General features: G+C 36.6%; 1 pseudogene; it reads right to left on the reverse strand.

The window, feature by feature from the left end:
• Positions 1 to 238: 238 nt before the first annotated feature.
• LOC132684356 (peptidyl-prolyl cis-trans isomerase NIMA-interacting 4 pseudogene) lies at positions 239 to 678 on the reverse strand (annotated as a pseudogene).
• Between the last annotated feature and the right edge of the window lie 13,945 nt (positions 679 to 14,623).

Genomic DNA, 14,623 nt, shown 5'->3' on the forward strand with positions numbered 1-14,623 from the left:
TTTATTTTGAGAGAGAGTGAGCACACACGAGCAGGGGTGGGGCAGAAAGAAAGGGAGAGAGAGAGAATCCCAAGCAGGCTCCATGCTGTCAGCACAGAGCCCGACATGGGGCTTGATCTCAAGAACTGTGAGATCATGACCTGAGCTGAAATCAAGGCTCTAATGCCCAACCAACTGAGCCACTCAGATGCCCCACCACTGTGTACATTTTATTTTATTTTATTTTATATATTTTATTTTATTTTTTTTCAGTGTTCAGTAAAATTTTATTTTTCCCTTCAACCATAATAAGATGACATCCAAATTTTTTTTTCACCAGAGAGTCTGTAAACACAGGCTTTATCCAGCCCCATTACCAGCAATGCAAATGCTTTTTCTTGAAATGGTTCCACCATGGAACCTCTGGTCATCCAGTCCAAGTCACCCCCTTGCCTGGCTTTGTCTTCACTATACCATGCAACTACTTCACTGAATTGCATTCCAGACTTTAACTTTTCCATGGGTTCCATGATTTTCCCACAGTTTTCACACAGAATGTGTCTGACCTTTACTGCATTGCCACCACCTTCGTGACCCTGAGTCTTCTTGCCAGGACTGTCACCTGATGGTTGCTCCCCCTTTCCCCCTTTTCCCTGAGCCTCTTTTTCCCTTAGGTGGCATCTTCAAAACTTGAGGCTCAACTCTCAATTCTTTTGATTCTCATACCTACATTTTAAACTATAAATTCATAAGGCATTGTATATCTCATTCTGAAATTTACATTGCTTTATGCTTCTCCGGTCCTATTTAACAATTCTCCTGTGTTAACCTGTATTTGTTTTCCATCATTATTATGTAAAATGTTGAAGTGTTTGTTGGTGATGTTACTTTGTGCATATAGGCAAGTGGTTTTCAAGGTACATATCTAGGATTGCCTTACTTTGCTGCAAAGTCAGTGATACATTGAAGAGTATGTCTGTATTAATTTATCTGTTCTTTGGAATGTGCTTTTATTGGAATATTGTTCAGGGGTTATCCAGTAATGTAAATACCAAAATGTATTCCCTTTAATGTTTGATGACATATGGTCATAGATTTGTCTCTGATCATAGATTTCTTTATTCTAGTAGTTCCACGGGAAGTTTAAGTAATATTCTCAATTTTGTTTTCTCTGAATCATGGATAATTATTGTTATTTCATTTACTATTTTTCCATTATAGTTTTGCTTTAATTTAGGCTATTGTTATGACTTTCTGCTTTTGTTTCTGGGAAGATAGCTGTTATTGCACTCGAACAAAAGTTTTTCTTAAAATACATTTTTGTGGGGTGCCTAGGTGGCTCAGCCGGTTCAGCATCCGACTTCAACTCCGGTCATGATCTCACAATTTGGGAGTTCGAGCCCCACATTCGGCTCTGTGCTGACAGCTCAGAGCCTGGAGCCTGCTTTGGGTTCTGTGTCTCCCTCCCTGTCTCTGCCCTTCCCCAGCTCGTGCTCTGTCTCTGTCTATCTCTTTCAGAAAAATAAATAAAGATTAAAAAATATTTTTGGTTCTTTGGCTCTTTAAGTGTATTATGCTACATGAAATAAGTCAGGTGGACAAAGGAAACTACTGTGTGGTTTCATGCATATATGGAATCTAAAAAAAAAAAAAAGAAGAAGAAAAAAATCAATACAAAAACAAACTCACTGATACAGAGAATGTATTGACGATTACCAGAGGAGAAGGTGGCTGGGGAGTGGACAAAATAGATGAGGGGGTCAATTGAATGATGATGAATGGCCACCATACTTTGGGTGGTGATCACTATTCAGTGTATACAGATGTTAAAGTATAATGTTGTACACTTCAAGCATATATAATGTTATATACAATTTTACCTCAATTAAAAAATAATACTTATGTTCTTTTAGTAGATTTTTAAAGAGTAATTTTTCCTAGTCTTCTAGACTTTCATTGTTCTGGTATAACTTTTCACATTTTTTATTTAAAGTGAATAAATTTGCAGGGTGCCTGCATGGCTCAGTCTGTCAAGCGTCCCACTTTGGCTCGAGTCATGATCTCACGTCCTGTGAGTTCGAGTCCCACGTAGTGCTCTGTGATGACGACTGGGAGCCTGCTTTGGATTCTGTGTCTCCCTCTTTCTGCCCCTCCCCTGCTCATGTTCTCTCTCTCTCTCTCTCTCTCTCTCTCTCTCTCTCAAAAATAAAAGCAAAACATTAAACAAATTAAGACAAATAAGTTTGTAATTATTGAAAATGCATTATATATGTATATCCCTCTCTTTGCTTTGCTACTTTTCTCCTTAATTGCCATTCTTTTGTCATTCTCCACTTTTTTTCATTAACTTGCTATGTTAATCATGTAAGATCCTTAATAGTTTTAAGAGCAAGTTAACTTGAATATGAATATTAGAAACAAGTACATATTTAAACATCTATGACTCTCCATACAATATTCCAGAACACTGTGTGAGCTACTCTCTATCTTGCTCTTATAGAACAATTTCAAAAAGAAGCACTTCCATCATGAAGGATAACTATTTTTCTGATGGGTAATATCCCTAAGGTTTTTGTAAGGATGGTTACATTGGAGAAAGATGCATTAGTTTCCTTATTCTCCAACAAGGTTCTATTTAATGAGTGAAGCATGTGCATTCAAACAACATTCTTCAATATAATATTAGTTGTACCTTAGTTAATGATATATTTTCAACAGTTGACCCAACATATTTCTTGGCAGTGTTAGTTTCCTTTTGAGAATTTCACCATCTTCTGTGTCCTGATGAATATTTGTGTACAAGTTGGGGAACACTGTGTTTGAGTCTGTGGGTTTATAATCATTTGCCACCATAAAAAATATATTTGCTATCAAAAGAGATGTGTTTAAGAGTACATATTAGACAAAAATATATCTATAAACGAATAAAAGTCACAATTTCAGAGAAAGGGATAGATTTAAACTCGCTGTTTCATTTAGGTGTTTATGGAATGAAAAAAATTTTTATAACAAAATATAGGCAAGAGCTGAATAGAAAGTGTTGGCAATGAAAAACTAACAGAATCCATATTATTATCTGGGAATCTGCACAAAAGTATTATCACCAGGTGAGGATGACATATTTTCGAGGGTGCTACCTGAAAACTGATTAGTAATTCTTCAGAAGATTTTGGAATGACCATCGTATAGGGCTCCCCAACACAATTAACCAGGTCCACTGGTTTAATTCTGTTGTAGGAGACTTCCTATAGTTTGAAGGGAAATGATCTTATTCTATGTGTATATTTGTTTTCCTTTCCTCCCTTTGGCCTCCCTCATGACCTTATTTCTTCTCTAGTTTGGATTCTACAAATAACGTATGGGAATGAATCCTATATTATCACGGACATAACTCAAATTAGACTTTATGCCTTGTGAAGAAAATTGCCTTTCGCTGAGGCATCATTACACATAATGGTCTACCATGCAGGTTTATCCAGAAGAATGGGAAAAGTGGTAGGGTGGAAAGTATATTGTCGGTCCTCCTCCCCATGTAGAATTAGAAAGATTCAACTCTCTTGTTTTTATAAACACCCTAAATGGAATTGTTCTCTGAAGTTAATTTATTTACCCATTATAGTTTTCTGACTTGAGAAAATAATGCAGTGCTTTACTTACTTCCTGAAAAGGAAGGACAATAAATGATACACTGAATTTTGTAAAAGGATATTGTCACCTCTCAGACTTAGTTATGTTAAACAAAATATAAAATCTGGAATTTGCATAAAATAATACAAATTTATAAAATAAGCTTATTTCCATAGCAGCAATGATAGATTTAAACTGCCATTAACTTCATGGGAAATATTTAGAAACATTGGAGCTTCTTAAAATACTTTATAAATATCTATCCCAAAGATATCAAGATATAGAAATGTTTATCATTTTATTTGGGGATTTTTGGAACCTTATGCTAAAATTGCAATTCGCTATGCTAATTTGATTGTTTACGGGTTATTTTAAAATAAAAGTTCAGGTGAGTTTTACTGACCCCTTGGGCATGTGTTCAGATTAGAACAAAGTGATGAAAAAAATCAGTTTTGTCTACTGAGAAATGTCATTTTGTGTTCTGAAAGGCAGAGAAATACAGTATGCTTGGAAAGATCTCCTGGGGAAGTTGTATATCTTCTGGGATCATAGCAGTGAGCTTACTTGGGAATGTAGACATTTCTATTTTCAACTGTATGTGACTTCTTAAAGAATAACAGTAAAAACTACATTCTTTCAAGAACTAGAATTATTCTTTTTATTTTATTTAGTTCTAGATTTTTATTTATTTATTTTGAGACAGAGAGTGTGAGCAAGGGAGGGGCAGAGAGAGAGGGAGAGAGAGAACCCCAAGTAGGGTCCCCGCTGTCAGTACAGAGTGCAACGTGGGGCTTGAACCCACGAACTGTGAGATCACGACCTGAGTCAAAACCAAGAGTCGGACAGTTAACCAGCTGGGTCACCCAGGGGTCCCTCTACTCTATTTTAAGCATAATTGTCTCTCTAGTTTTAAGATATTTTCAGATTACATCAGAGTGGCAGTTTCACGTCTGAATTCTCTGAAAAACTGATGTCTGATAATGGGGCAGTATCCTGTTGACTGAGTACAAGGAGTATCTTAGATTTTATTTTCGGTTTCTGTGAATTTCAGTCCTGCTGCCTTAATACAACAAACTATTTTTATTTTTCTTTTCCCTTTTTCACTCATACAAAGTCCACTGAAGGTATGGAAAACTCTCTAGACAACTATCTGGTACAGGGCAACTTCGCAATCAAACTTAGAATGGTTGCATCATGCCATAGGTGCGTAATCACATGCAGACTTTCACCGACAGCACGCATGCACAAACACACACCCACATGCACACATGCTAGAGAATCTTATGTCAACAATTTAGTTCCTCAAACTGGAAGTAATACATGTTGCTCGCACTCACATTTGTGTGTCTAAAGCAATGTCTAAAGCAAACTACCTGACCCCTGGCGCACACGGGAAGGTCGGCATGTAAATCTTCCTTGAGCCTGGGAGAAGGGAAGGACTGACTGTAGATGAGCTTTAGTGTGACTGCTACCCTGGGCATGCTGGGTAATCAGGCACATGGTTAAAAATAAAGGCCTGACACTCATTTGCGGTCCAGGTACCGTTCATCTAAGAGTATAACTGTAACATTCTGAAACATCATGGCCTTTTGTGGTTGTATCACAGCATAATTGTAAGAAGTTCAAATAGTAAAATACTGAAGAACTGATCTTGTTCCCTTTCCATAAATAAGAAACAGTAGCCTCAGAGTGAGTAGATAAATTTACGATGTTCATGTACTAATAATTTATCTTACTGAGATTAGTACCCACTTCAGTTTGGCTCCAAAGTCAATGGTTTTCCCATGATGCTGCAGTTTTCCAAGAGTGACAAGAGCTGACACAATGTCTTTCATGTTACTAGTGAGGAAATTGAAGACACAAGTCATTAAAGGAGGTGTCCCGGGACTTACTATTAGGTAGTACAAGAGTCACAAGGAGAATGCAGGTTTTCTGAAACACTGTCCTGAGGATAAAAAGAAAGAGGATAAATAATTTGCTTTTTGGCACAGAACTTTGGAGGAAATCAGCATTCCAAACATAGGATGTGATGATTAGGAGTCACAAATAATCCTTAGGGCCACAAACGTAGACATCTGCAAGGGCTTAAAGGAGGAATGAGAGTTTGACCTGTAACCTCCCGAGAGAGTGTGAGGCAGGGAGTGGGGGGTGTCTTGTTTTCGGATAGATCGATCCTGAGTGTGCTGACCCCAAAGTAAAAAAATAGTTGAGAAAATTATCCAATAGTTGAGAAAATTATGTGAGTGAAGAGTTAGAGATAATGAGGCCCCCGAGAAGGCAGGAAAGAGTGAGAATAAGAACATCCAAGGAGATTTTAATGCTCACTATTTTTTGTAAAATATTGGAGAGAATAATTAGCAATATCATACATTCTTCAGTGAAAAATACTTGGGAGTAATTTGATTTATATTTAGGGGTAACAGTTTGCCCATACTTTTACTATTGGTTTCAGTGATTCATAACAGGGAAAGGAAGAACTCAAAACTATAATAATAATAATAATAATAATAATAATAATAATAAATAGTTGATGTCTGTATATATAAAGATGCAGTGGCTTATTTTCCATATATAATCCTTGGTGTGAAAAGCTTTTAAATTTTACCCACAAATACTTAAACAGCTTCTCAAATCTGAAACAAATATATTTACCATATTTGTCTTGTTGACACAAGTATATAATTTGCCTTGTTTTGTTTGTTTGTTTTATCGCTTTGTTTGCTCTTAAGATGAATATGAATGCCAGAATTTAAAAAGTAATGTAAATAATATGAACCATGTTGGACCCCAAGCTTATCAACAAAAACTGTAGTCTATATAAAAAAATAAGCTGTTAATTTATTCTTGGGTTGGCATTTATTAGTTAAGTGAAGTTACTTAAAAAACACACTCTCCCACATGGATTTCATCATATAATTGAGCTAGATCACTAACAATTGGCCAATTTTTCAGCTTATGAGACATGTATCTGGGAATCTTTGCCTAGAAAAACTCATGCTAAGACTGACAAAAAACAACAGTTTTTATATCCCAGCAAATGTTTTGTCTTATGATAGAAACAAAACAAATACAGCTAGTATTTTACCATGAAAAGTCTGTGATTTTTTGAGTATTTACCTTATTTGCATTATTGAGGGATAAAAATGAAGTTTAAAAGTGACATTTAGTGACTGCACATTTAAATGCAGAAGTACGGTGAGGTGTTTTAGTCTCATTTGGCTGTCTTCAAATTACATGCGCCATGAAAAGCTGGGTTGGTTTCTCAATTTCAGTAATTAGCCCACTGAAAGGTCCGATGGAAAAGCAAAAAGTGTAATGAAAATGTATTGACATCCAGGTGTAGTCATGATCCAATACAATGTTTCAAATCTTACGTTACTATGTAGACTCGAAAAATCGTCTCACTCTCTACATGGATAATTTCTTTTTAAGAATGACAAAGGATACTTAACAGGCTATAACTGTTCATAATAATAACATAATACAAGTATTACGTATATGCGCAGCGTATTTCTGTTTCTAAACTACTGTCACATGTTTTTCTTGACTTATCTATGCTATGTAAAGATGTAAATCATTTGTAATCTGTCTCCCTGTTACTGCAGTATCGGTGACCCTCTACCTGCCTAAATTCTTTGGGCGCATGGCTTCTTTTCTCATAAGTTTCTCTCTCTTTTGATTCCCTCACCATTCTGCATTTGCACCTTTGCCCTAGCTAATTCCTCTTTTTCAGAAATGAAGCCTTGTTTCCCGTTTTGTTTTTTTTTTTCTTTAATCCCATCTTAAAAACTGGGCTTCTTATCCCCATGATGGGCACAGCATAACGTATAAAGCTAGCTGTCACATCACTATGCTGTACATCTGAAACTCATGTAACATTGGGTGACAACTCTTCTTCAATTTTTAAAATACGAGCTTCCTTAAAATCCTTGTCTTCTCCATTGGTGTCAAACTTCAGAATGTAGTCTCTATATTGCAGTCCTCAATCCCTCACTTCGCTTTGCCTTTTCTGCTGTGATAATTTGACATTTCCCCACTGCTTCTCTTAGCTTGCTATTAACCTCTTAACCTGGACTATGCTTACACCCTCCTTGTTTCATCTAAAGAACACTTATGGCTTCCGACTGCTGTGTGTTGAATTGTGCCCTCACCACTCAATTCATATGTTGAAGTCCTACCTCCCTAGTACCTTGGAATGTGACAATAGTTGCAAACAGAGTAACTGCAGATCAAAGTAGGTAAAGTGAGGCCATAGTCGAGTAGCCTGGGCCCCTGATCCAATATGACAGATGTCCGTATAAAAAGGGGAAATGTGGACACGGACACATGTAAAGGGGAGAAACTTAGAAGAGACAAGGGAGAAGATGGCCGTCTATAAGCCAAGGAGGCTTCCTCCTTCATGGCCTTCAGAAGGAACCAACCCCCTGAACAGGAGAGGTTATCTTGATCTTGGACTTTGAGCCTCCAGAACTGCGTGATAATAAACTTCTGGTGTTTAAATCACTCAAATTTGTGGTACTTTTTTTTTTTTTTTACAGTAGTTCTAGAAAACTAATACGCTGCGGTTACCTGATTTTTGCCACTAATACACTGTACCTGACTTTGTATGAAAATCTTACCACTTCTTGATTTCCTCCTTTCATTTCATTCTATGACAGTTTTCCTTCCACCTCTTCTTTCGCCAAATGCTGAAACATTCGAGTTTAGCAGGGACCTCACTCATTGCTATGATTCAAAAATATGAGCTCCAAACTCTATTTTCACCGTATCTGTCCCCTGAATTATAAATCTGTGTAGATAAGTGCCTAGTGGATATTCTCATGTAATAGTTCCCTAGGCATTTTACATTCCAAACCAGCTGAATGTCTCGTCTCTCTGGGTTCCTGACCCTTGGTCCTTACTGCGTTGATTGACCTCACCATGAAAGGAGCTGACCATATCAAATGCCTGGGTACCTCCTTTTACTTCCTTCCCCCTTTGCTATAGCCAGTTAATCACCAAGCTCTTTTTTTTTTTAAGTTCATTTTTTGAAAGAGTGAGAGAGACAGAACATGAGCGGGCGAGGGGCAGAGAGAGAGACATACAGAATTCAAAGCAGGCTCCAGTTTCAGAGCTATCAACACAAAGAGTGATGCGGGGCTCAAACTCAGGAACCATGAGATCATGACCTGAGCAGAAGTCAGACGCTTAACGGACTGAGCCACCCAGGCGCCCCATTAAACCACCAGGTTCTTGATTCGGCTTCTTCCTATTACTGCTTCCAATACTTTATGGGAGGATATCATCACCATTCACCTGGAAAACTACTACAGCTTCCCAATTGATCAGTCCATAACCAGCAGGAGCTTTTCTGATTCATCCTCTTCACCGTACCCATATACCTTTTTCTCCAAATTGTTAACATTTTGTTAGATTCATTTAATCATTCTCCCTCCCCTACTCCTTGCTCTCTCCTCTCCCATTCTCCCTCTCCATCTACATCATTCGTATCATTTGTTATGAAATCATTTAGAGTAGGGGCGCCTGGGTAACTCAGTCGGTTAAGGGTCCTACTTCATCTCAGGTCATGCTCTCACAGCTCCTGAGTTCGAGCCCCACATCGGGCTCTGTGTGGCAGCTCCGAGCCTGGGTCCTACTTTGGATTCTGTGTCTGCTTTTCTCTCTCTCTCTGTCAAAAATAAATAAACATTAAAGAAAAAAATAAAACTTTTAGGGTATATTGCATATCATGAACAATGACCCCTAAATGTTTCCATTTATATTTATGAAGAATAAAAGTATTTCTTATGTAACTATAATTTTAATATTCAAGAAAATATATTTGATTTAGCATTAACATTTCATTATCTACAGTCACATTATTTTTTTTAATATTTATTTATTTCTGAGAGAGAGAGAGAGAGAGAGAGAGAGAGACTGTGAGCAAGGGAGGGGCAGAGAGAGAGGGAGACACAGAATCCAAATCAGGCTCCAGGCTCTGAGCCTGACGCGGGGGCTCAAACTCAGAAACCACTAGATCATGACCTGACACGAAGTCGGATGCTTAACCGAGTGAGCCACCTAAGTGCCCCTACACTCACATTTTTAATATATCACTTGGCTCAGTAATATCCTTCAAAGTAATTATTTTTCCCAGTATGTGTTCATGTCTAGAATCTTTCATTGCATTTACTTGTCATTCCCTTTCATCTATTTTAATCTGGACTTTTCCAACAACTTTTCTTTGTCTCTCATATAGTTGACCAAAAAAGAAAAAAAAATACAAACAGCTTATTTATTTTTTTCTTAATGTTTGGATTCTCTGATGATTAAGTTGAAGCTTTTAACTTCTAGATGAAACACCATGGAAGTGTTACTGTGCTGTATTCAGGGTAACATATCTAGAGGCACCTGATTCAGTTAATCTGATTTGTCAAGTTAACGATTTTCATCTTGTAGTTAAAGTGTCGAGCAGTTACTGTAGTTATTGAGTTTTTATTTTCATTTTTTGCATTTAATAAATAATCTTAGAGGAGATATTTGAGATAATGTTAATATTCTATTATTCAATAAACTTTGACTTTCTAGAAGGAACATTCATCGATTGTCCTTACCTGAATCATATTTTACTCATATATCACTCTTATCATGAAGTTCAAGCATCTTAAATGGCATACAAGACCCTCAATGATTCACGTCCTATTTAGTTTGTCTGTTCATTCTCTTGCCATCTTTCCTTTTTTGTATCTGCTCATGTTGTTTTGGAGACATGGGCTATATTTTGCTTACTACTGTAAGATATTTATTACTTTGGCTTACATATGTGTTTCTGTGTTTTTATGTGAAATATACCCGTCTACAGTTGCTATTCCTTCATCAAAAACCACAAGGGGCATTTATAAGACTTCTGAAACCTTTTTTAGTTTGTAGAGTCATTCAGTATACTAACTGAGAAGAAATGGTTAGTAACACCATTGTCTCATTTACTCACGCACTGGTTATCTGTATTCTGGATTAAAATAATGAAATGTTAACGGCAGAGTATTTTCCACCTTCCATCAAAGAGTCTTTCACACACAGCTTTGCTTCCTCAAAGCCTGGTGTGTGTTCAAGGAATGAACATTTAATTTAATAACATAATATTAAAATATAATTAAAACTATAAATATGCAGGAACAAAATAGGGTAATATATCACCAGGCCCATAAAAATGAACCATTGGATGGCATGCTATATTATCTGGGCCACTAACTTGTCCCATTAACAAAGATAATAGAGAGTTGATTACTAATTTGACTTCACAATATTTAGTGTTACCTGTTATTTCCCATCCATCCCTGATATAAGTTGCTGCAATCTTTACTTGTTTGTATTTGCTATTGAATCTCTATTTTAGTTAAAATTTTAATCCTTTATAAACATTAGAAGAGAATTTTAAATGAAGTATTTTAATATATAAACAAACAATATTGAAGGAAAATAGAGCATTTAGTTAGTTGAACTTGCTGACTTTGTTCACACACAAACAAAAAATGGGAAAAAATATTTCTGGGCATAAAACACTTGCAGCTGTTTTCTCCGACAAAAAATTTGTACAAAAAAATCAGGACAGACCAGCTCAGTGCTTCCATTTCTTATCAGATGTTCAGATAGTTTGGGGTGCTGAGGGCACATAGAGAAAAAGCCAATATAGAGTTTGAAAAGCAATTTGAACTTGTTCTGAAGCCATAGCTTGCCATCTGAAGTGTTTTAGTTGATAACCATTTTATATTCCGTCTTGCTCATATCTTTCACTGTCAATATTGCTGACAGTTTTGAGTTTTTGAGGAAAAAATATTCTCTATCAAGATTCAGTTTCTCTACATTTAGCGAGAAACATTTTACATTTAGCATTTAATCAGAATTTATTACTCAAATAAGGTATCTCCTACTTAGGGGATAAATATACATAGGCAGGTAGGTAGATAGAGATAGACAGATTGATAGAGAGATAAGAAGATAACTCTGCTTCTTATTGGGGAAGCTGAATTTATAATGCACACTGTGTTACTGAACTGAAACACTACTAAATGTCTCCACATCGAAAATCTCTTGAAGAATTCAGCGTGAGGTTATAAGATCCTGACTCATAGGTTCACAAAAGAGAGAAAAAAAAAAAGCAACCTAAATATTTGTATCTTGATGAAACAATCCCTCAATACATTTATTGTGTCCCTTATATATGCAGAACATTGAGGAGGTATACAAACTATTTTCTGTAATGGTTTTAGGGTAAAATTACATATGCCTTTCTGTTTTTAATGTGGATATCAGAAAGCATTTCTGGTACCCATTAAAAAATTGTTTGACGTTGTGTCCTAAATATGAGAAATATTTTCATTCTGTAAGAATTTGCTAAGATTTGGGGCGCCTGGGTGGCTCAGTCAGTTAAGCGTCTGACTTCAGCTCAGGTCATGATCTCACGGTTCGTGGGTTCGAGCCCCACGTTGGGCTATGTGCTGACAGCTCAGAGCCTGGAGCCTGTTTCGGATTCTGTGTCTCCCTCTCTCTTTGCTCCTCCCCCATTCATGCTCTGTCTCTGTCTCTCAAAAATAAATAAACGTTAAAAAAAATTAAAAAAAAGAATTTGCTAAGATTTTACTTAAAGAAATGCAGCTAATTAATGACCACTTTCCTCTCTCTCTCACTTTCCCCATGGTGGCCTGTGTGTGTGTGTGTGTGTGTGTGTGTATGCATGTGTTGTGTGCATGTCTCATTATGGAAAAAAACAGGAATAGGCATGTTTTCCACTCTTTGTTGAATGAAGCATATTTAGAACCTAGTCTACCAGTCCAGGCTCCAGTAGGCAACGTTATAAAAGAAAAGCAGTGATCAAAGAGCCAAACTCCCAGGAAGTCTTATTGGATGCTTCTGCTTCTATTTCAAGAGGTCTGCAGTTACAGCTGCTTGCAAGCCGCCTCCCTGCAAACAACCATCAACCCATGAGAAATCTCACAAAGAGGGAGCACGGTTCCAACCCAGAACAAATAATTTCTCTAGAATAAGTGAACATAACCTGACTTCCTGTTGCTGTTTATGCTCAGTTGGAAAACACAGAACTTTGTATTTCTATGCTTATAATTAGGAATTGGACCCTGTCTACACCCTGTTCTTTCCGTTTTTGGGAATATATCATCCACACTTAGATTTGCGTCCTATTGATCTTGTTTTTTCTACATCTAAGTCTCTCTCTTAATATTCTCAGGCTTCTAGCCAGGATTCCTACATTGTACTCTTTTGATTGTTGGCCCATCATGTTTATTTCAAGTTCTCTTAATTGCTCATATTAAACTGTGATTAACATATTCTCATCATTTATTTGACTACTTGAGATGGGGTGCAGTGTCCTGTGAATTGATACTTCACCCCTTGATGTTTCCTTCTGTATGAAAACACAATATTTATTTGCCTACCTTAACCCTATGTTAACAAAACCATGCCATATAGAAGTTGGCCCCAACTATTTCTGACCAATAGTAGGATTTAGAGTAAGATAAATAATAAATAGGGGTGCCTGGGCAGCTCAGTCGGTTAAGCGTCCAATTTTGGCTCAGGTCATGATCTCAGAGTTTGTGAGTTCAAGCCCTTCTTGTTGAGTTCTGTGCTGACAGCTCAGAGCCTGAAGCCTGCTTTGGATTCCATGACTCCGTCTCTCTCTCTCTCTCTCTCTCTCTCTCTCTCTCTGCCCCTCCCCTGCTTGTGGTCTCTCTGTCTCTCAGAAATAAGTAAATAAACATTAAAAAATATAAACAATACATAGATAACATTGGGTATCACCCCACATCAGATAAAAACTTGCAATATGTATAAATTATTTCATATTTAGTTAAATTTGCATTGTGTGCCTTGTGGGTAAACATAATCCTTATGAGAAGCTACAAAGAGCAAACATGAAAATTGTCAGGCCAAGGATGGACACTGACTTATTTCACACCATGTGGAATAGTACGAGTTTATGGTTTATCTTTGGCAAAGTAACACTAACTTGACAGTATTTGATCTCCGACGTGTCTGAAGAGCATATTTTTAAGTTTAAAATAATTCTAGATTATTTGTATTTTGTAAATTACTTAAGTAAAGGGGGTGCATTCTTGTTGAAATACATGTGAGCACATGCAGACGTGTTTTGAATAAAATGACATTTTCCTCAGAGCTAACTATGTTAACTATAACATTGGTAGTTTAATGGTTTCATTGAATTTATTTTTCTGTATAATTCTTCAATATGTATACTTATTTATAGAAACTTGCTTTGTATAACTTAGTGTGAATTTATATTTTATTAACTCTGGAGTGACCTGTTTTATGTCAGTTAATTATGTTTTGGAAGATTTCTTTTTTCATCTGTTTACATATGGCTGCAATCATTCCAATTGGCTATCAGTTTACAAATTTTAATGACCCTCCCTAATAACGGTCAACTGTAATTATGTATACTGTTTTCACTTTTTTTAATGTTGGAAACAGCTGGAATCATACTTACAGTACATATATGTGTAAGTATGTATGTTCACATTAGAGTCTTTTTGCTAATCTGACTAGTGAAAATCTCATCTCATGATTTAATTTACATTTATTTCTATATCTATTGTTTCAGTCCATCCATGCTGTTATAGAAAAAAAATACCATAGACTGGGCAGTTAATAAACATTTATTTCTCATAATTCTGGAGTCTGGGAAGTTTGGCAAATTAGATGTCTTGTGAAGGTCTTTTTCTGGGATGCAGACTGCCACGTTCTGTGTCCTCAGGTGGTGGAAAGGACAAAACACTTGTCTGGGACCTTTTCAATAATACCATTAATCGCATTCATGAGGGCTCCACACTCATGACCTAAGCAACTCCAGAAGTCTTCACCTCTCCATATCATGGCTTTGGGCACTAGGTTTTCAATATGTTAATTTTGGGGATACACAAACATTCAGACTTTAGCACTTATAATTCATATTTGAAACTTCTAGATATGGTTTTGCAATTTCCCCAAATAGATTACAAATATT

Source organism: Panthera onca, chromosome C2, assembly GCF_046562875.1.
Source record: "Panthera onca isolate mPanOnc1 chromosome C2, mPanOnc1 haplotype 2, whole genome shotgun sequence".
In the NCBI taxonomy this organism is placed as follows: Eukaryota; Metazoa; Chordata; class Mammalia; order Carnivora; family Felidae; genus Panthera; species Panthera onca.